We start from the raw sequence: 23,910 nt of genomic DNA, 5'->3' as shown, positions 1-23,910 counted from the left end.
CCCTCTCCACTCCAGACCATCTGCTTCCTCACCCACAGCTGAGTTTTAACCCCACCCCCAGTGCCACCTGAATCCCCATCCCTCTCCCCTCCCCTCCAGGACCAGGCCCTCCACTCACCTCTCCCCTTCTGTGCAGGGGAGCCCCAAGGGCTAGGAAGGCCCCGATCCCCATTCTCTTCCTGCTCCCCCAGGGGGCCCAATAAGTCCAGTGAGACCTGTGTGGCCCCTAGAGTTGGGAGCAGGTGGTCAGGAGGACGTCATCACACGAACGGGGGAGAAGGACCAAGACACAGAGAATGCCCCAGGCACAGGGTCTGTGGGTGTCCCTGAGCAGGGACCCGGAGGCTTCGGTCCTGGAGCGGAGCGGGACCCTCCAGGTCGCTCAGGCCTCAGGGCTGAGGGTGATGGAGGCACAACTGGCTGTGTGGCTGTCACTCCCCTTCTCTCCCTCAGCTCAGCATTGCCCCCAAGGCCAGGAAGCCGTGGGATCCCTCTGAGGAGACAGGAAGTCCCTCTCTCCAGGGAGAGGTGGAAACCGGTCCCCCATCGCCCGCCACTTCCTGCAGGGCATTGGCTCACCCCTCGCCACCCCATCCCAGTCACTCATCACAGGACCGGAAGGCCCAGCCCGGCCTGTGGCTCCAGGTTGGTCTTGCTGACCCTGCAGATTACAGGGGACCTTGGCGCTGGGGAGGAGCACCCCCACATTGCACTCCTCCTGGGCTGTTAGACCCCCTCGCCAGCCGCAGCCCTCCCTGCAGTGACCACACGGGGCCCCAGAGTCCCACAGACCATCAGCGCCAGGCCTTCCTGACGGGCCTTTCTTCCCCGGGGCACCCATGGCACCCAGAGGCCCTGAAACACGCACAGGGAATGTGTCTGGAGGGCAGCAGAGGGGGTGTGAACTGGGGCAGGGGCTCAAGGTGGGAGGGGTGAGCCAGGGAGGAGGGGCTGAACCCTGGGAGCCCCTGAGTCACCAACAGCTATAGGAAACCCTGTGCCCAAAGGGGTTCAGCATGGGACAGGTGAGTGGGGATGGGTGGACACCTGGAGACAGAAGCGCCTGAGGGTCAGGAAGGCAGAGGGGAGGCCCCAGCACCCAAGGACAGTCTCTCCCTCACCTGGGCTTCACTCCTCATCACCCCTGGGAACCGCGCATGCTGGCAGGCCCTCGCAGGTGGGATGGGAAGGGAGAGAGCATGAGGCCCTGGGAAGCCAGGCTCCACGCTGCCCCTTCCTGTGGCACACAAACACACACACACACACAGGCACACACACTGCGCACAGGCACACACACTGCACACACACACACTGCACACACAAACACACACACACACACAGGCACACACACTGCACACAGACACACACACTGCACACACACACTGCACACAAACACGCACACACACACAGGCACACACACTGCACACAGACACACACACTGCACACAGGCACACACACTGCACACAAACACGCACACACACACAGGCACACACACTGTGCACAGGCACACACACTGCACACAAACACGCACACACACACAGGCACACACACTGCGCACAGGCACACACACTGCACACACACACACACTGCACACAAACACACACACACACAAACACGCACACACACAGGCACACACACTGCAGACACACACACTGCATACAGACACACACACTGCACACACAAACACGCACACACACAGGCACACACACTGCACACAGGCACACACACTGCACACAGGCACACACACACACAGGCACACACACTGCACACACACTGCACACACAAACACGCACACACACAGGCACACACACTGCACACAAACACACACTGCACACAGGCACACACACTGCACACAAACACACACTGCACACAGACACACACTGCACACAGGCACACACACTGCACACACACTGCACACAGGCACACACACGGCACACACAAACACGCACACACACAGGCACACACACTGCACACAGACACACACACTGCACACAAACACACACTGCACACAGGCACACACACTGCACACAGGCACACACACTGCACACACAAACACGCACACACACAGGCACACACACTGCACACACACACACACAGGCACACACACTGCACACAGGCACACACGCTGCACACAGGCACACACACTGCACACAGACACACACTGCACACACAAACACGCACACACACAGGCACACACACTGCACACACACACACAGGCACACACACTGCACACAGGCACACACACTGCACACAGGCACACACACTGCACACAAACACACACTGCACACACAAACGCACACACACAGGCGCACACACTGCACACAGGCAGGCACACTGCACACAGGCACACAGTGTAGACACACTGCACACACACACACACACACACACACACACACACAGGCAGAGGCCCCGCTGTGAAATGGGCAGGCATCTCCCTGCACACCTCACCTGCCATTGCCCGTTCACCACACAGGCCGGGGACAGCGTCCCAAGGTCCCAGAGCCCACCTCACTCACCCACCTGCCAAGTGGTCCAGGGGTCCATTCTCCCCAGCAGGACCAGGAGATCCCTAGGGAAAGCGGAATTGCGGTGGGTGAGTGTTTGGCCTCCAGCCCAGGGACCCCTCAGGAGTGAGGGCACAGAAGAGGGGTAAGGGGCTGAAAGCTGGGGCTCAGTGGGGGTGGCGGGGTCACTGGTCATTCACAGGCTGCCCTGCTTCACCGTCCTGGCTACAGTCACCCTTCGCACTGTCCTGGCACTGCAGGGCTGAAGCAAGGCCAGAGGTGGCCCCAACCTGGCTGGCATCACCCCTAAAACTGCCAATCCTCCCATGGCCCTGCTGGTCCTGTCACATCCCCAGCTTCCCAGCACCAGAGCCCTTTAGCCACAGGGAGCCTCCTCACAGAAACCCCACCCTCCTTAACCCTTCCCCTCCCTAAGACTCACCCGAGTCACCTTTTCCAGGGGAACCAGGGTCTCCAGGAAAACCAAGACCCTGATCCAAAGAGAAAACGAGGACCAAGGTCATAGCCCCTTCAACCCCTTCACCAGAGACTCACAGGCACTGCCCTCCTCCCCCTCTGCACAGGCAGCGCCCGCCGCCTCCCTAGGAAGAGGGTCTCTGCGCCCCTCCCCACCTCATGCCCTCACTGCACACCTTCTAATGCTTTAGCGGACCAGCCACAGGGCAGCTCTCTCTCTCTGGATCCCAGACTCCATGCATCCTCCTAGGAGACCCCATTCCCAGAGCCTCCCTCCCAGGCATCCCCCGACTCCTGGGCTCCCCACACTCCAAGATCCTCGCTCACAGACACCCATATTCCCAGGGCTGCCATTCACAGGGGTTGAGAGGACTCAGCCCCCATGCCCCCAAAATCATACGGTTCCCTTCGGGGCCACAGTCACCTGACCCAAGGGCCCTTTAGGCCCTGGTGGTCGTGCCTCTCCCAGCTGCCCCGACTCTATTTTCTCCCCATGCTCCCCATGTGAATGCAGCAGAAAAACTGGAGGGCACCAGGGGTCTTGGAAGATCAGGGGTGCAGCCTCTGCTTCCAAGACACCTTCAGCCACCCCCAACTGCCCTCAGAGAGACACAGAAAGTCCAGCCTATAAGGGAAGGCCCTCGTCCCTTTCCCCTGGAGGTAAGAGAGGAAGAGGTAAGAGGGGAAGGTCTGGAACAGAGACTCCTGGCCGCAGAGGAGTTCCAGCTCAAGGAGGTCACAGGAAAAGTGGGGTGCAGTGAGCAGGTGAAGGGGATTGGGGGGAAGTAGGGCCCTGGAGCTGTCACTCACCTTGACACCTGGCTCACCCTGGAGATCCCGACTCTCCTGGCTCCCCCTGCAAAGAGATTGAGGTCAAAAACCTCTTTCCCCCCTCAAAAAATTTTGGTATTCCCCACATCTTTCTTTTTTGTCTCCCCAGCCAACGTGGGCAGAAATCGAACTTTCATCCCTCACCCGAAATGCCTGTCCATTCACCCCTTCCCAGTGACTGTCTCTCCAGGGGGACCCAGGTTTGCAATGCCTCCCAGGGCACCTTGTGGCCCCGGAGGAGACACAGAAATAGAGGTCATTGCTTAGGGGCCATTCCTGGGGCAGAGGCCCGGAGGAGAGCTCCAGGGTCACCACCGTGAGACAGCGGAGGCCCCCCCGGGGAAGGGGCTTCTCTTGACCCCTGAGAAAAGACTAGAGTGTATGACCTGGGAAAAGGGAGGCAGAGGGCCACACACATCAATCAGGAGGACCCTAGGGACAGAGGTGGGCTGAGTCAGGAGCGTGGGGCAGGGGCTGGGGTTCCCGCTGGGGTGAGGAGGGAGCTGGCTCACCCAGACTCCCTGCGAGCATGGAGAGAGACACTCATGCCACACACGCCCTCTCTCTGGGGGACTCATGGAGGCCATCACCCCCAATGTTCCCTATGGGGGAAACAGAGAGGGGGAGGAGCTGCTCCCCAGCTGTCCCCAAGGTCAGGGGCTTAAGGGAGAGCTGGGGCTCGGTGGGCAGGGGGCAGAAGGGACCTTGCAGCGACCTTAGCTCTAGACTTCTCAGTGGCACCTGCTGACCCTGTGGAACCTAGAGTTCCACAGGGGGGAAGTGGGGTTGTCAGAAAAACCCAAACAAACCCCTTTGGACATTGACCCCTGTTTCTCTCCCTTGCAGTTACCATGAGGCCCTGTTCTCGCCAAGGCCCTGGTGGGAAGGGAGTGGACATCCCCTGGGGCATGACTGCCCAGGGGTGCCTCCACCCCCTCCCACCCTTCCCCTGACACCCTCTCCCTGTCCCCCAGCTTCCCCAGGCTCCCTTCTCCCCACTGACTCCAGGAAAGCCCAGGAGCCCCTGTGAGGATGGAGCAGTGCGGAAATTGAGAAGTGATGAGAAGTCCGACTCAGGAAGGGGCAGAGGACGCCCACAGAGGCCACGGAGGCAGCAGCAGCACGGAGGCCCAGGTGCTGCCCATAACGAGGTGGCCGGGGACAAACCCCTGCTGCTCTCGGGGCCTCTGTCTTCGTCTGTAGATTGGGGGCTGGCTAAAGGCTCCTGAGGGCCTCCCGCAGCTCTGCTGGTCTGTGCTTCCTGGCATCCGAAGTCCGGGAAGTAAAAAGGAGGAGGGGCACACACCCGGTGCCACCCTGGGCTCCTGGCATCCGGGAAGGCCAGGCAGACCAGGAGCACCCAGCTTGCCCTGTGGAGGGACAGGGAGCAATTAGGAGAGAGAGGAGGCCCAGGTGCCACTCCACTCTGGAGACCCCAATCCTCACATGTGAGGGCCATGCCCCATTCCTCAATGCACCCCCGCACCCCAGCTCCTAGCCCCTTATCTCCTGCCCCACAGCCGTATTTCACAGTCTCTCCTTCCAGAGATTGAATTTTCCCCAATTCTAGTACCGGGATCCCGCTTCCCCGTGCCTGCAGCTCCGTCAAGTCCTTCAGGGTCACTGCAGCCCCCTGCTGACCTCAGCACCACCTGCCCCAGCACCCACTCCTGCTCCACCAAGACGGTACCCCCGCAGGCCCTGCCCTGTGTGCACGTGGCACCTCACGCCGACTCCCCACCTGTCTTCCTCCTCCTGATGCTGCAAGGCTCCTCCTGCCCAGGCAGCTGTGGGGCGCCCGGATTGGGAGCAGCGATTCTGCAAGCAGACTGCCCTGGCTCAGCCCCCTGCCTGCCTGTCACTGGGCATGTGATGACCAAGCCTCCCTGGGCCTCTGCAAAGTCTCACGTGCAAAACAGGACCATCCACACCGCACCCACCTCACAGGATGGAAAGGACACATCAGCACAGCGCCGGCACACGGCCAGGTCTGCGGGGAGCCAGCCCTGGAGCCCACAGGTCTCACTGCTGTTGGACGCTCCCTTCTCGAAGGGGCTGCTGCTCTGAGTCTGGGCACATTCACTTTGCCTGCAGCCACTCTGTGCCTCATCTCCAGTCAACTCTCCACATCAGGGGCTTTTCCTTCACTACTTCTGTACCCGCCTCAACCCATCAGCATTCAGAAGGTGCCATATACAGAGAGAGGAGCACGATTAATGCCTGGCCATTTTCAATTGACTGGACGATGTCAGCTGTGGGCGCCCCCAACGCCAGCCCTGACCCTAGAGCTCACATCCCTAGAGGGGCCAGGCACAGATCTCTCCTCCCGTCCTCACTTTGCCTTGAGTCCTGGGGGTGGCTCAGGGTTCATTGTGTTCCTTTTGCCCCTTTGAACCATCCTCTCCTGTGGAACCAGGGCTCCAACCTCGCCCTGAGTGACAGGCTGGGAGAGGTGAGTGTGGAGGACTGGAGATGAGGTCTGGGCCCCGAGGAGAAAAACGCTTCAGTGAGGCTGAGTGGGGCCGGCAGATCCCAGGGGCTGTGGCAGGAGAGGGGCCCATGGAGTATAGAGGGTGTGGCGATCCAGGACCAGCGTGATGCAGATCAGGGTTGCCACCTGCAGGGACCAGGCCCCCAAGGATGCCAGCACTGGAATTGAGGAGCCCAGGGCCTCCGGGGAATGAACCGGCGCTTGGGGGCTCCAGAGTGCAGAATCATTAGGACATGGAGCTGGGGCCAGTGTGCGGTCTCTATTCAACCTGACTCCTTTCACACCTGTGACACCTGTGAACCTTAGAAAACCACCCTCCCCTGAGCAAGGCGGAGGTGAGAGGACCCCACAGATGATAGAGGGCCGGGGGCTCTCATGGAGGATTCTGAGGACATGGGTGCAAGGGCGGGCTCAGGAGCAGCGATGGCAGGAGTGAGGTGCTGGGAAGTCACCTTTGCACTCTTACGGCCCTTGAGACCCTGAATTCCATCTGCACCTTGGAATTACAGGAGGACAGAGTGGCCAGGGATGGCGGAGGGGTGGAAGGAGCAAGCTCCTGAGACCCCATCTCACTCCCTTCCACACAGTTCTTTACCCCCAGTCTGGGGGACCTTGACACCTTGAGGTCCTGGGTATCCCAGTGGGCCCTGAGGTCCACATGGACCTGGAAGAAATGCGTTTATACAGGGGCCTCAGGGTGTCGCTGAGGGGGCCTCGGGTTGGGAGAAATGGACGCCACAGTGCTGGAGTCTGGGCTGGGCTCCCGGGCACAGGAGTTTCGCACCACATGGACACTCGCTTACTCCTCTAGCATTTACTGAGCACCTACTGTGTGCTGCTGGGTCCTCAAAGCTGAGGCAGACTCACTGTCTGCAGTGACTGTGCTGTGCTCAGCAGGGGCATCTCCTCCCTGGCCCCCCACTGCCTGGGTGCTGGGGCTGCCCACTCATGCACCATCCTAGGATCCTGTATTCCAGCCCAGTATGCGCCACACGGGGGTGGGGTGGGCAGCAGAGCAGATGGGGGCAGAGTCCCTGCTCAGGGTTAGTGGGAGGGACTAGGGCGGCCATAGCCACTAATCAGGGATTCCGAGGGGAGGGCCTGGGCAGTGTAAAATGATGACAGCCTGGGACAGCTTCTTGTGTGCAGGGTGACAACAGGCCCTGGGGAATGCTGGGTGGGCAAGGGTGGGGGCTGGCTCATCCTCTGTCCCAGCCTTGGGTTGGGGGATTGCAGCCCCTATCCACCTCCTGGTGCTGATACCCCAGAGAGCCCCTCTGCATCTGCAGCCCCTGTAACTAATGGGGTCCTGGCCGGCCTGGATTCTGTGCTCTCCTGGCTCCCGAGCCTCTGGCATGGCTGTTGCCAGGGCGGCCACATCTGTCCTTGGGGCCAGCAGAAGCAGACCCAGAAGTGTCTCCATCCCACAAACCCCAGAGCAGGTGTGTCTCTGCACAGCCCAGCCCAGCCTATCAAGGATGGGTCCCAGGGAACAGGGCCCTCTCAGCCTCATCTGCCCAGCCTCGGGGGGCCTGGGCTGGGACTGGTATTGGGGTTCTTAGGCCTGTGGGCAGCAGACACCAGGTCCCCAGTGACCAGCCTGTGGCCAGGTTGGCCAAGCGCTCACTGCAGCCTGGGCCAAGAGTGGCTCTGTCCCACTGCCATACTCACCAGAGCCTGTGAGACTGGTTGGGGGATCCCAGACAACATGCCTTGTCCAAGGACCCAGGAAGGGAGGAGTTTGATGCCCTTCAAGGAGCACAGAACATCCTCACTGTGGCCGCCAGGATGGGCGGCAGAGGGCCCCAGTGTCTGCAGTGCACAGCCGGGCACATGGCACTCCCTGCCCTTCCACGTGCCCCATCGTCGTCCAGGCTTGGCCAGGGGCCTGCCGAGTGCTACTCCCCTCCCCCGAGTCCCCAACACCTGCACTGTCCTCACTGACCTGTGAGCTGGCACCCACTCTCCACTGTGTCCTCACGCCATGGCCATGAGGGACATCTGAGCCAGGGCAGCCACTGGTGAATTGTCGTCAGCCGGGGAGCAGCTGCACCCCCAGGCCAGCTCCCAGTGGCCCACCCTGCACTTGGGGTGCCCACAATGGGTGTGCAGCCCTGCCCGACTCGGCTCCATGCAGGGGGCTTTCCAGTTCCCTGGACATCTGTGGCCACAGCAGAGGACACCTGAGACTCTAAACTGGGGACCTGCCTTGGGGACCCTTCAGTCCCTTCCCAGGTTCTAGGCACAGTGCGGTCCCTCCTGCCTCCTCCCAGCTTCTGGGCCTTGGCACCCACGTCCCCCGACCCCAGGCTCCCTGCTGGGCCCACTGTCATCCCAGCATTGCCACCTTCAGCCCACACATATTCTTCCGGCTCTGAAACCCTCCCCTGCCCACACCAGGTCCCCAACTAGGGCCCAGGGCTCCCTCCCTTACTGGTCCCAGGCACAGGAGAGCCCAGGTCAGGGACGACCCAGGGAAGCTGACTGAGCCCCCACTGCATAGAGAAGGAATGTGTTCCTGGCAATCTGCCGGGTTCTGGTCTGAGCCAGGCTGGACTGTCCAGGGCAGCTGCTCCTCCAGTTGGTCCTTGTCCTCGCCGACGTGTTTCCCAAATGCACATCTGCTCAGACTGTGATCTTATGTGAAGCTGGTGTCTCCGTGTTGGGGTATGTGATGGAGCTCCTCAGCCCAGCCGGCAGCATCTGCAGCTTGCCCGTGAGAACCCTGACCACCTTGAACCCCAGGCCTCCCTGACCAAGTGTCAACTCCTGGAAGGATCCAGGGACTGCTGAGCACCAGGGATGGGCTCCTGGCCCCTCAGGCCCAGTGCCACTCTGGAAGCTTCTTCTGAACCCCAAGCCCCGAGTCCAGGGCTGCAGGCAAGGGCTTAGTGCTAAATGCAGACATTCAGGAAGCATCGCAAGTGTGGACCCCATCCACACTCGGCCCTTCCTGCATCCTACAGACAGTGGGACCCAAGCCTCCACCCCAGCATCGGCAGAAATCCCCAGCCCCTGGGACACCAGCTCTGTGCCCCTGTGGCACTGCCCTTGTCCCTCAGCCCCAGACGTAGGTCTGGAGGCCTGAGAACCACGTCAACCCCCAGCCTGCTGCCTCTGCCCAGCCGTACTCAAGCTGGCCCACTGTGAGTGCAGGGTGCAGCCTCAGCTGCAGCTTGCCCCCCGCCTCCCTAGTCCATCTAAATGTGCATATTTGGGCCTTCTGCAGACTTAATATACATATTCAATAGCTGAATCTAGGCATGTAAGAGCTCAGTAATAATATAGCCACATTAGTGTTGTATGTGGAAGGGTAAACGTTTACTGAGTGTGATTTCACACTCCAGAGAGAAAAAAATATATTCTTCCCTGGCAAAGGGGAAATGATTCTCTTACCTTTTCAAAGTCATTAGAGTCTACCCTTAGATACAGAAAAATCCTAATCCAAACTGAGCATCCTAATCCAAAATACTGAAATCTGAAATGACCAAAATCTGAAACGTTTGAAGTGCTGGCATAATACCATAAGTGGAAAATTCCACCTCTGACCTTAGGTGATGGGTCACAGTCAAAATGCAGTCAGATTTGTGCTTTATGCAAAAATTATTTAAAATATTATGTCCAGGTAGTTTCAGGGTATTTGTATAAGGTGTACACAAAACGTAAATGACCTTTCTGTTTAGACTTGGATCACATCCCCAACCTAACTCATTTTATATATATATATATATATATATATATATATATATATATATATATATATATATTCAAATATTTCAAACTCTAAAAAATAAAAAAAAATCCATAGCACTTCTGGTCCCAAGGTAAGGGATCCTTAGCCTGTTTTAAACTTTAATAGCTGTGGCCATTTTAATAGGAATTAATCATAAAATTGTTACAGATTTAACAGAGGGTTAAAAATCTTATTTTTTTAGGGTGAAGGAAGAAGAGAACAATTTAGAACAGGGGGTTCAGACTTCATCAGGTAACTTTCACAGGGCAGGGTAATATGAACAACATGAAGCTTTGAGGAAAGTGTAACACATTAAATGCTTCGTAATTTGAACTAAGGTTTCTCCTAAATAGTTTACATTTATTTATCTATAATATTACTTTTGTTTTCCTTTAAAAAAAATCTAGGAAGGTAGCTATGACAATTTTACATGTGTGGAAACTGTGGCCTGATTAGGAGTTCATCAGTATGCCCAGGGTCACACAGCGAGGAGAAGGCAGAATGGGGTTTTGAATCGAGTTACGACTGACCAGACAGAATGTACTTTAAAACATTGTTCCTCAAAATCCTTTCATGAAGATTACGTGGACTAATATTTAACAGGTGGGCATCAAGTAAGGAAAACTAGCATTGCTGGATGATTTCTACACTAAAACTATGCTAATATGGTAGAATATACACTGATCTAGTATAGGCACTTTGGGAGGCTGAGACGGGCGGATTGCCTGAGCTCAGCCTGGGCAAGATGGTGAAACCCCGTCCCTACTAAAATACAAAAAATCAGTTGGGCTGGTGGTCGGGTCTGCAATCCCAGCTACCCAGGAGGCTGAGGCATGACAATTGCTTGAACTCGCTTGAGTTTGGGAGGCGGTTGCAGTGAGCCAAGATCGGGCCACTGCACCCCCAACCTGGACAACAAAGCCAAACTTTGTCTCAAATAAATAAATAAATAAATAAATAAATAAATAAATAATAAACCATAGGGAAACTCCCGTCGCCAGAGAACTGCTCGGGGTCCCGAGTGTGGGCAGCACAGGGAGGTGCCGCGCTCCTGCAAGGGCTGCACAGTCCACAGTGGCGCAGAGCGCAGGGAGTCGTGGGTGCTGCCATCGACTGAGAGCCGGCGGGGGTACGGGGGACAGGATCTCCGATGCCTCCGGGTGCCCTCAGTGCTGGACAGAAGCTCCTCCTGGCTAAGATTCAGTTGGGAGCGTGGAGCCAGCAGCCTCTAGGCCCACGCTCCCTCCAGAGGCAGCCGGGCAGCGGATCCGGAACCTGGCTTCCGCCTGCGGCGTCCAGATGCGGAAAGCAGGGAGCCTGAACCCAAAACTGCGATCAGAGAATCGAGAACTGTGTATGAAGAGTTTCTCTCGCGTCCTGAGTGTTCTCCTGTAGAAAGAGTGGAGGTGCGGCGAGCTCACACACAAGATGCTCTCAGGAGACCCGGAGTTCCCTTTGTGCCTGTGAAAGGAAAATTTCTTGAGCCCCCCAAATCACTCAGTTAAACTTTAGCTGGGGATTGCTTAGGGCAAACCTGCCTCCCATTCTATTTAAAGTCACTCGTCTGCTCGCTGAAATAGATGCGTATCTGATTTGCCTCCTTTGGAAGGGTATTGGTGCTGAGCAGCTCCAAGGTGTGGGGCAGGGAACCGTTCAGGACGGAGGGCAGATGCAGGCCAGGGCGGCGTCCAGGAGCGGCCAGGCAGGTGCTGCTGTGTGGTCCGCGGCACCGGGGGCAGTGGGGGCGTGGGTACCTCCAGCTCATGCTTGCGTTTCTCCAGGGCGCTCTCAGGCACAGGGTCTCCAGGGGACACCGCTGAGAGCGGTCTGTCAGAGCGTCCAGAAGGCATGTTGGGCATACAGCATCTGTTGGGGGAAGGCTTGCACCTGCCACACCAAAGGCTCCGTCTGTGACTGTGACTGTGGCGGGAGCTGCGGTGGTGCGCTCCGAGCAACTGGAGGCTGCCGGGACTCTGGCAGCGGTCAGTGGTGCTGTGGGTGACGTATCTGCTGCGGCTGCTGGGGCGGGACCTGGGAGGCGGCAGGCTGCAGCTACTGCATTGGTGGCTCTGTATTGACACTGGGCCCGCAAAGCCTGCTGCTGCTGCTGCTGCTGCTGCTGCTCCTGTTGCTGCTGTAGCCGCAGCTGTGCCCTGTGCTCCTGCAGCAGCATGAGACTGCTGCTGTGTCTGTTGCTGCTTTTGACGATTCACTGTAATTGGACGCTGCTGCTGGCGCAGCACCTGCACCGCTGCCTGGAACTGCTGCTGCTGCGCATCACTCTGCTGAGCCTGGAACCGCTGCGGCTGTAGCGCCGCCTGCTGGACGCAACGTTGCTGCTGCTGTGCCACCCATGGAGTGGCAGCCGGGTCTGAAGACCTGCCTTAGGCACCACAGTCATGCCAAGGGGCCTCCCCGAGGTTCCCCGGGCAGCTGCCCGAGAGGAGCATCGGCTGCCCAACAGCGCCAAGGCCGCCCACCGGCTGTCCCGTCCGGGGAGGCCAATTCCCGTGGCTCCTGCAGCCGGCCAGCGTTGCAGGCTCTGGAGAGCGTTCCTAGGATCACTGACGGAAACTTGAGGTTTCTTGTCAGGAATGTCTGGAAAATACATGATGAGCCTCACCACGAGAGAACAGTATCGGTCCCGGGTTTTGGCCTTCGGGGGCACATGGCTCTGCATTTCCTTGCTGGATGTGCTGCAGGCCATGCCAGCTTTCCTCCTGGCATCCTCGGTTCTACTGACCAGCTCCTGCTGGTCGGACATGTATGTACCAGACTTTCTTTATCCATCCAACCAATGATGGACACAGGTCAATCCTTAATCTGGGTTACTGTGAATAGTGCTGCAGTGAACATGGGAGTACAGATGTCTTCAATGTACCGATTTCCTTTACTTGGGGTATATACCCAGCCGTGGGATTGCTGGATCCCACTGTTTTTACATTGTTGAGGAAGCTCCAAACTGTTCTCCATAGTGGTTGCACTAATTATATTCCCACCAACAGTGTACAAGGCTTTCCTTCTCTGCACACCCTCGATAGCATTCACTATTCCCTAGCGTTTGGGTAAAATCCATTTTAACTAGAGTGAGATGCTATCTCATTGTAGTTTTGCCTTTTTAAAAATATACATAATTAGTGACACTGAGGATATTTTCACATACCCGTTCGCCACTTGTATGTCATCTTTTGGAACATGTCTCTTTAGATCTTTTGCCCATTTTAAATTGGATTGTGGTTTTCTTACTACTGGATTGTTTGAGCACCTTATATATTCTGGTTATTAGTACTTGTCAGATGTGCAGTTTGCAAGTATTTTTTCCCATTCTATGGGTTGTTTCTTCACTTGGTTGTTTCTTTTGCTGCGCAGAAGCCTTTTCACTTTATGTAATGCTATTTGCCTGCTTTAATTTGATTACCTATGCTTTTGAGATCTTACACAAAGAATCTTTATGCAGACCAATGTCGTAGAGCATTTCCCCAGCGTTTTCTTCTGGTAATTTTATAGTGTCAGGTATTAGATTTTAGTCTTTAATCCATTTTTCTGTGGTTTTTTATTTGGTGAGAAACTATCTATAATAGTTTCATTTTTTGCCTATGGATACTCCATTTTCCCAGGACCATTTATGTAAGACATGATCCTTTCTCCAATGTATGTTTTTGCACCTTTGTCAATAATGAGTTCACTGTAATTATGCAGATTTATTTTTTGGTTTTCTATTCTACTCCATCAGCTATGTGTCTGTTTTTATGCCAGTACCATGCTGTTTTGGTTATTATGGCTTTGTTGTATAACTTGAAGTCAGTCAGTGTGATGCCTCCAACTTTGTTCTTTTTGCTCATGATTTCTTTGGCTATTCTGGGTCTTTCGTTGCTTCATATACATTTTAGAATTATTTTTTCTGTTTCTGTAAAGAACACCATTGGTAGTTTGATAAGGATTGCATTGGCCTTGTAGATTGCACTAGGTACTATGGAAATTTTATTGGTCTTTTGTATTTTTTTGGTCTCAATTTCATTTTTTTCTGTTTTAATTTTTTTTTTTTCAGATGAAGTCTTGCTCTGTCACCCAACTTGGAGTGCAATGGCACAATCTCAGCCCAATGTAACCTCTGCCTCCTGGGTTCAAGCAATTCTCCTCCCTCAGCCTCCCAAGTTGCTGGGATTACAGGCTCCAGCCGCCATGCCCAGCTAGTTTTTGTTTTTATAGTAGATACTGGGTTTTGCCATATTGGGCAGGCTGGTCTCAAACTTCTGACCTCAGGTGACCTGCCTGCCTCGGCCTCCCAAAGTGCTGAGATTACCAGCATCAGCCACCACGTGTGGCCTCTGCTCTGGTCTTTGTTGCTTTTCTTCTACAAATTTTGGGTTTGTTTTGCTTTTGCTTTGCTATTTCTCTAAGATGCAACATTAGGTTGTTTATTGGAAGTTTTTCTACTTTTTTATGTAGGTGTTTATTACAAATAAACTTCCCCCTTCATACTGCTTTTGTCATATCCCATAGAAAAACATATTTAATGTAATTTCATGTTTTAAAAAAATGTTTTGTGTCCTACCATACGGTCAATCTTTGAGACTGTTGTATGTGCTGGGGAGAAAGATGTGTATTCTGAAGCTGTTGGGCAAAATATTCTGTAAATATGTATTAGGTTCATTTAGACTATCGTATAGACTAAGTCTGATGCTTCTTTGTTGATTTTTTATTTAGATAATCTGTTCAGTGCTGAAAGTGGGTGCTAAAGTTCCAGCTATTATTTTATTGGGGTTTGTCTCTCTAATAATGTTTGCTTTATATATCTGAGTGCTCCAATGCTGGGTACATATATATTTATAATAGTTATATTCTCTTAAAGAATTGATGATTATATAATAAACTTTATTGCCTCTTTTTACAGTTTTTGTCTTGAAATCTACTTTGTCTCATATAAGTGTAGCTCCTCCTGCTCTTTCTTGGTTTCCATTTGCATGGAATAGCTTTTCCAATCCCTTTATTTTCAATCTCGATGTGTCTTTATAGGTGAAGTGCGTTTCTTGTAGGAAGCCTATAGTTGGCTCTTACTTGTTAATTTGTTCAGCTACCCTTTTTTAGAAGATTGTTTAGGAACAGCAAGAAGATTGTTAAAAATATGTACATGTTTGGCTGGGTGCAGTTGCTCAAGCTTCTAATCCCAGAACTTTGGGAGGCTGAGGTTGGCAGACCATGAGGTCAGTAGACTGAGACCATCCTAGCTAACACGGTGAAACCTAGTCTCCACTAAAAATACAACAAAATTAACTGGGCATGTTGACACATGTCTGTAGTCCCAGCTACTCTGGAGGCTGAGGCAGGAGAATCGCTTGAACCCAGGAAGCAGAGGTTGCAGTGAGCCAAGATCTGGCCACCGCACTCCAGCATGGGTGACAGAGCAAGACTGTCTCAAAAAAATGCATGTACAGCTGCTTTTTCTTCCTGCAAATATTTTTTATCTGAGATTAGTTGAATCCATGGGTATGAAACCCATGGATATGAAGATTCAATTGTGATTCAAATGGGAAAATGAGACGAGAGTCCTCATGGTATTATTGTTAAACAAGCAGTGCTCTCAATCATTCCCAATTACTTAGACAAGCTTAAATCCTGGGAAGAGGGTCAATGTGGGGATGCGTTCTGAGTCACTTATATAAGCTGATTAATGAAGAAGCACATTCTGAATCTCTTCCTGTCTCTGTCATTCTATCTCTCTCAAAGATTCCATGATGATAATATACGAAAGACACTTAGTATCTACGCTATTATTCTATACTCCCTGCCTCCAAACTCACCTGTGAAGTTTTCTTAGACAACTATGAATAGGTTTTATCTAAGATTGATTAATCAATCAAAGTGGACTTCAACTGTCAACTCCCAAAATTATCATTCATTGAATTAGTCCTTTTAGCTTTAACATCAAAACTCTTCCTTTCAATAAATTGAATGTAAATAATGTCTTAATTTAGAAACTTTTCCATAGTCAATTCAGATGATCAGAGAGAACACTTTCACATTCTGAAATAGTATTTAAACTATAATAGCAAGAATTCATAAAGAACTAATAAATTATCTTCTAAAATAACAAAAAAGTGAAGACATGCTTTAGGTTTTCTGTGCTCGACTAGAAAATTCAGAAATGCAGTTAATGGAAGTGTAGCCCCCAATTCTTCTTCCTTCCTTCCTTCCTTCCCTCGTTTTTTGTTGCAACCTTACTGCAACCTCCAGCTTTCAGATTTAAGCAATTCTCCTGCCTAAGCCTCCCAATCAGCTGGTATTACAGGCACCCACCACCATGCCAGGATAATTTTTTCATGTTTTCAGCAGAGACGGTTTTCCACCATTTTGGTCAGGCTAGTTTCTAACTCCTGACCTCAAGAGATCTCCCAGCCTCGGCCTCCCAAAGTGCTAGGACTACAAGCATGAGCCAGCACACTAGGCCAGTTAGATCTATTTTTAACAGCTTTCAAGTGTAGTCTGCAAACTGAAAATTGTGAAGAGACAGCAAATAGGACTTTTCCAACAAGAATTTTCAAAGCAATTCAACATTTTTAAATTTTACTGTGGTGAACATAATAACCATTACTACATTCCCACATTTCAGTGAACATTTTAGGTATTTGATGGGTTCTATCACTGCATGAAACCCTGGAAAGATATCTTTTCATACCTAAAAAATCCAACAATACAGAAAAAAAAATCAAATAGCAAGGGTACAAAAATGCTGTTACAAATAAAAGACACTTTATCTTGATTCGATGTAAAATCACTAGGACAGCTACTTGTTTGCTTAGAAAAGACCCAAGCATGCTGTCAGGTAAATTTAAAGTATTTTTAAGAGAAAAAGTAAGCATGATGGGTTTACTGTAAATTTGATACTCACAAGACTACTATGAATGGTGTCTTTTTAGAAGCTCTGTCGATAACCAGATTAGAAGTAACTCCTGGTGCTCCAAAGCCCAAAAGCCAGAAATCCAGTGGGTCCTCACTGAAGGAGAGGTCCGTGGATGGGCATCCTTTTAGTGTGTAAGGGCCCACACAAGACCACACCCACTTCCTGAAACTGATTAGATTGCACAGGAAGGGGTAAATTGGCTGATTAGATTTATATAGTACAGAAAACCACACTTGGGGGCTCAAAGCTCAACAGACAAGTTTGGGATGCAAGAAAGTTGACTTTACACAACTTGTTCAAAGAAATATTTTATGTAAAACAATTATTTCATTAAATATGTTTTTATTTTGCACATGCTAACTTTTATTTACTTTTGAGACAGTGTCTCATTCTGTTGCTCTGGTTGGAGTGCAATGGTTGAATCTTGGCTCACTGCAACCTCCCCCTACCTGGTTCAAGTAATTCTTCTGCTGCCTCAGCCTACCAAGTAGCTGAGATTACAGGTGCCCATCATTACACCAGCTAATTTATGTATTTTTAGGAGAGAAAGGATTTAACCATGTTGGTCAGGTTGGTCTGGAACTCCTGACCTCAGTTGATCCTCCCACCTCAGCCTCCCAAAGTGCTGGGATTACAGGCATGAGCCACCGTGCCCAGCCACATGCTAACTTTTAAAATTTTAGTTCTTACTGTGAGTTTTAAAATTATAATTGCTTAAGTGCCTAGCCATTATTTAACAGAATATGTCCAAAGATAAAACATTAACTGGGATTACAACACATCTGTACTGTGTAACTCCCTTGTTTAAAAAAGTGTTGGAGGAACTCAATTGTGTTTCATATAATTGTATATATAATGCTTAGTAGAATTAGTTGTATTAAGCTTTTTTTCTTATTTTTACTATTTTATGACCATTTCATAATGATTGTTTTATATAAAAATAAAATCTTTTTTCAATTCATACACCTTTTTGAATAATTTCACTACAGATACTTTACATATATGTACACAAATATCTAAAGCAATGTATGTATTCATATTTTTAAAATTATATAATAGTTATTTACAGAATAATAATCATTATTATTACCTTTTTTTGAGACGGAGTCTCCCTCTGTCACCCAGGCTGGAGTGCAATGGCATGATCTCAGCTCACTGTAACTTCTGCCTCCCAGATTCAAGCAATTCTCCTGCCTCAGCCTCCCAAGCGGCTGGGGTTACAGGTGTCTGCCACCATTCCTGGCTAAGTTTTGTAATTTTAGTAGAGATGGGGGTTTCACCATGTTGGCCAAGCTGGTCTCAAATTGCTGACCTCAGGTGATCTATCTGCCTCTAACTCCCAAAGTGCTGGAATTTCAGGCCTTAGCCAAGGCACCCAGATGCTATTTACAGAATAATTACATGCATAATTATCTTTAATAGTGTATAAAAGATATTTTTAACACAGTCGCCATACTAGCAGATTTAGTTGTTGTTTACCATGATTTAATAAATCACCAATGTTTACACATACTTGTATTAACAGATTATCTAAAGTTTGCGGATTTCAGTCATTTCTATAAACTAAAAATTAACAAACCTTGCTAGAAACTGAAAAAGTAAAAATCTAAATAAAAGTCACCATTTACATATTAACAGACATTAAAACAATTATAAACCTTATAAAAGCATGTCCTAGTAAAAGATGCAGTGGCTGTCTTTTTAATCAATCCATGGCATTACAAATTAGTATGTTTTCTGAGGTGTCATTTGATCAGCATTATGCTTCAAAAGATAGATCCAAAAAAGTTAGAAAAGGTAATCATAGATACATATATGCAGAGTCTTCCATAAATGTTGTTTTTTGAAAACTGCTTCAAACACTTCTTAAAATGTTGTATATTATCTACCTAAGTGTAGAGAAGAAAGGCTTTCTACTACTCTCACTTTTCAGGAAAAATTCAATGCTGTGTTGTGTAGAATGCCCTGAATTAGACAGAAATAAACAATGAGCACTTATGAGATGCATAAAAAAGAATGAGCAATAATTGCAAACTTTAGTGCTAGAGGCTGAAAAAGTTACCATCTATTATACTACAACTGTGTCATCACGCAGAATAGGTAAGAGAGAAAAAGCAGTATTTCATTACCTAACTAAAATATACTGTCATTCAAATGAAAATATCAGACATTTATTAATTACAAATTATATGCTACAAGCTGTTCTAAGTACTAGCTTACTTAATTCTTACAGCAACCCCATGAGATAAATAATATTTCATACTCATTTAAAGATTAATAAATGTAAGAACAGGAAACTTTAATAATTTGAATAGTTATATTCAAATTAAGTAGGGTTTGAACACAGGCAATCTGTCTCTGAAAACTATTTTTCTCTCAGTGATATTAAATATGTTGCCAAAGTATGTTCCTAAGCCACAGAACTGCATACAATATTTTGCGGGAAATGCTTCTTGCATGCTGGCAGAATTGATTGGAAGTTTACACAGCTTTCAAGTATTGTGCAGGTTTTGGTGCATTTTATAGAATAATAATATTCACCTTGTCCCACATCTATAACACTGTCCAACTCTCTATCAATGACATCACAAAAAGTCTGTTGGCATGCTCAGCCAAACCCCATAACAAAGGCATTGTGCAATTCCTACAATGCAGTGTAGCTCGTCTGTTCAAAGCCCAGAATGTCTCAGAGGATCTCGTGTGTGCACTTCTCTGGTTACTCACAAAATGAGTGTCTACTATGGACTCTCCATATTGGTAGGGATTGGAGCCAAAATAGTAACAAACCTACATGTTCTGCACATGAGTCCCGAAAATTAAATTTTTTAAAAAATTTAAAAAATGAAAACTCAATCCTTAAGGAGCTCATGGTCTAGTAGGTGATACAAAGGAAGGGACAGTCATCCTGAAAGTCTTCCTAAGAGAAGTAACACCTAAACTGAAATCCAACAGATTAGGGTAGTCTTATCTTTTCTGAGGGTAAAGTTTACATGACAGCAGTTGCCATGAGAAAAGATTTTAGGACCTGGAAGAGTGGCTCATGCCTATAATTCCAGCACTTTGGGAGGCCTGGATAGATAGATTAGTCAAGCCGAGAAGTTCAAGACCAGCCTGGGCAACCTGGTGAAACTCCATCTCCACAAAACACACACACACACACACACACACACACACACACACACACACAAATTAGACAGGCATGATGGTGCACGCCTGTAATCTCACCTACTTGGGAGTCTTAAATTGGATGATTGCCTGAGCCCAGATGACAGAGGTTGCACTGAGCTGGGGTTGTGCCACTGACTCCAGTCTGGGTGACAGAGTCAGACTGTTTTTCACACACACACACACACACACACACACACACACATACACACACAACTTGTTCTGTTCTCTTGCTGGGTTGAAGCCCTTCTATTTCATCTAGGCCCGAATGCTTTCTGAAATACAAATGTGCCTATATTCCTACCTGCTTAACCTTATTACGGGATTTTGATAAACTACAAGAAAGTAGTTACACTCCTCTGGATGTCTTCCAAAACTTATTTGAAGTATTTGATGCTCAATGTATAAATTGTTCTTCCCTCAAATCCCTTGGATTTTATTTTATTTATTTATTTTTTGAGGCAGAGTTTCGCTCCTTACCCAGGCTGGAGTGCAATGGCGCGATCTTGGCTCACCGCAACCTCCGCTTCCTGGGTTCAGGCAATTCTCCTGCCTCAGCCTCCTGAGTAGCTGGGATTACAGGCACGCGCCACCATGCCCAGCTAATTTTTTGTATTTTTAGTAGAGACGGGGTTTCATCATGTTGACCATGATGGTCTCAATCTCTTGACCTCATGATCTACCCACCTCGGCCTCCCAAAGTGCTGGGATTACAGGCGTGAGCCACTGCGCCCCTTGGATTTTAATAAGAGTGAGTTATTTATATTTCTTTAACTTGCCACAATCAACCATACTTCTATTATTTTTATGTAATATGATTACCCTGTTAGTAGAAATATAAACGAAATCACTTTAAAACAGTAAGTGGCATTGCTCAGTAGAATTGACAATCCACAAATTTTATAACCCAGATATTCCACCTATGGGAAGATGCTGTCAGGAAAGAGAATCTCTTGATTATTTGCATGAGCAGACATGCTCACAAAACCAAAATACAAAAATAAATCCAATGTACAACAGCAAAAAATGAATAAATTTATTATGCACCAGTTATCCAAACTTGGGTTATCCACTCGCTCTTGATTTTTTACATAAATAGATCTAGACCTTTTAAATATATATATATAGTCAAGTGTTAGGATGTCAGTCTTTTTGAGTAGAAGACATTGGAGAGAATTCCAAAAACGTGCTTCCAATCTGCTTTGGAAATGACATCTCCGGTATCTGGCCCAGATGGTATGCAGGGGTACACCAGTTCCCAGATTCTGTAGTTAAGGCTGCTGCTATAGCACTCACTTCTTCAAGTTCATGGTGACCAGGAGACCTCAGCAGCCAAGAGCTTCTTCTGATACTGGCCTTTTTTCAAATTTGCAGTGGAGCACCTCAGAGATGACATTTCTACCTAAACAGCTTTACAAGTGGCCCAGAAGGCAAGTTTCCAGGGAGTCCTGAAGTGTGGATTGAAACCAAGTTTTTTTTTTTTTTTTTTTTTTTTTTTTTCCTTTGTAAGCGGTGTATTTTAAATAACTTTCAAGATACACATATTTTTTTCCTTTAAAAAAGTCTGCTGTAGCAGTTTTGTTCTTGAATTTTGCTGGTCATCCTCATGGTCCCGAGCCCCCAAACTCTGGGTTGTGGAGGCAGCCGAGGCGGAGGCGGGGGGGCCCACACGGCCTGTCCTGGCGGTGCTCGCAGCACTGGCGGAGCAGCTGGGCCCCATCTTGCCACAGCTCACGCATGGCCAGCATGTGAGCGAAAACGTCCATGTATTTCAAAGCAGTAATAATTTAAAATTATGAAAACCTTTCCGCCACTGAACGCTTAGAAGGTGCGGTCAGACAGCGAGGCCAGGGAGGCCGGGGTGCCCCGGCAGGGGCCGTATGGCGCCTGCCTTCCCCAGCCAGGGGGCCCGTGGGCCGGGCTCGGGTCTCGCCCCGGTACAGGCCGGGCCCGCGGTGCCGACCAGCCAGGAGCGGCGCCGCCGGGGCACACGGTCTGCGAGGGCCACGTGGCGCCGGCCGGGGGTGGGGGGCAGAGGCCCCGCACTTTCCCCGGAGCCTCGGGTCCCCCGGGCGGGGGTGGGTGCGGACCGGGGTGGTGCCGGCAGACGCGGGCTCAGGGGCTCCTTGCGGCGTTCTGGTTGCCGGGCGAGCTGGAGGCGGAGGAGGACGCGGAGACGCTCAGCCCCGCCAGGCCCGGGGCGTTCGTGGCCGAGTTCTGTCCCGTGAGGCTTTTCCGGCAGCCGGGGCAGCCGCCGTGCTTGGCGGGGACAGCGGCGAGGGCGGGAGAAGGGGCAGGTCGGGGCGGGCGCGCGGGCGGGCACCCCCTGCTCCCGCCAGGGCACCCCGCGGCCTCGCGGACCCGGGGGTGCAGGGCAGCCGCCGCCCGCGCCGGCCCGGCGCACGGTCGTCCTCGCACACGGGCGCTCCCGCCCGGAGCCCGGTGCCCCTCGGGGCCGGGGCGGCGGGCAGGGCCTGGGTCTTCTCCGTCCGCCGGTGGGGGCCGCGTTCTCAGACGGATTGAGCGGCCGCGTGAGGACGGCGTCCGGGCCGCGGGCCGCGGGGTCGGAGGGCGGAGCTCCCCAGGGACCCGGGCCGGGGACGGCGGCGGGCGCGATGTCCGTCGGCGCCGGGCGACCCCCTCCAGCGTGGGGGCGCCTTCGTGTCGGCCGGTGGCCCGCCGCAGGGGGAGGCGGCGCGGGGCCCCGGGGGCGGGTGCCGGGACTCGGGCTCTCGCTCCCCCCGCGCTCGGGGTCCCTGCCGTCGTCAGCCTGCGCCCCCGGAGGGAGCGTGGGGGTCTCGACGCCGCCGTCAGCGATGCCGAGAGCGAACTGTCTGCGGCCCTGCGGTCCTGAGGTCCTGGCCCACGTTCTCCAAAGGCAGCCGGTTCCAGCGGTTCCAGTCCGTGAGGGCTGCGGAGGGGGCAGAACCATCCTCTGTGCCCCTGGTCTCTTCTGGAAGCTCCTCGATGAAACCAGACTCGCGTCTTGGGCAGATACAATCCGGCAGGCGTGGGACGATCTCCCCGGAGCAGCAGTGGCAGAAGCACCGTCCGGGCTGTGGCGACGCCTCGCCGTGGCCTACTCTGTGCCACCCACCCCCAGTACTTCAAGTCCAGGAAAGTAGACGTATGAGCCACAAAAGGCTGGATTACCAATAACTACACATTTTCTCTCGCAGTAATAAAGTTCTAGCCCAGACACTTTTTAGAGTGATTGTGCTTAACGAAGAGTAGAGTTGATGAATGAAGATTCTGTGTATTGACTTAAAGGAAAAAATAAGTCCTTTGCTTCCTCTTTTTCAGAAAATTTCTGATGGGTGTTCACCGATTTGTCTCTCTCTTTCTCAAGTCGTTCAGTCTCCAGAGACAGCTTATACATCTCCAGGGCCATTTCCACATCATCTGGGCTTGGCAGGCGCTGCATGAGCTTTCTGCCTGTGAGCACCTGCTCGCAGCCTTCGGACACCGCCCAGCCACATCCGGGCACTTCTGGGTACCAGGTACCAGGTTCTTCCCTCTGAGCAAGTGATACTTTTTGGACTGACCAAAAGTTTTTCATGGGCAGCACCACAGCAACTTTCAACATTCAGTGAGGGCGAGATGTGAGGGGACTCTTCACTGGCTTCTCAGACTTCACCCTGGAAACAATGGCAATTCCTTATATGTGCTCATCACATATGATTTAGACTTCTCCTTACACTTTACTAGACAATATTTCATTGCTCAAATTCTATCATAATTAATCATTCTTTATATTAACTTTCCTTATTCACATTATTATGTATTTTCTGTGTCTTGATGGTCCATG

Source organism: Saimiri boliviensis, chromosome 19 (assembly GCF_048565385.1).
Source record: "Saimiri boliviensis isolate mSaiBol1 chromosome 19, mSaiBol1.pri, whole genome shotgun sequence".
Taxonomy (NCBI): Eukaryota; Metazoa; Chordata; class Mammalia; order Primates; family Cebidae; genus Saimiri; species Saimiri boliviensis.
This window is presented reverse-complemented; position numbering follows the sequence as displayed.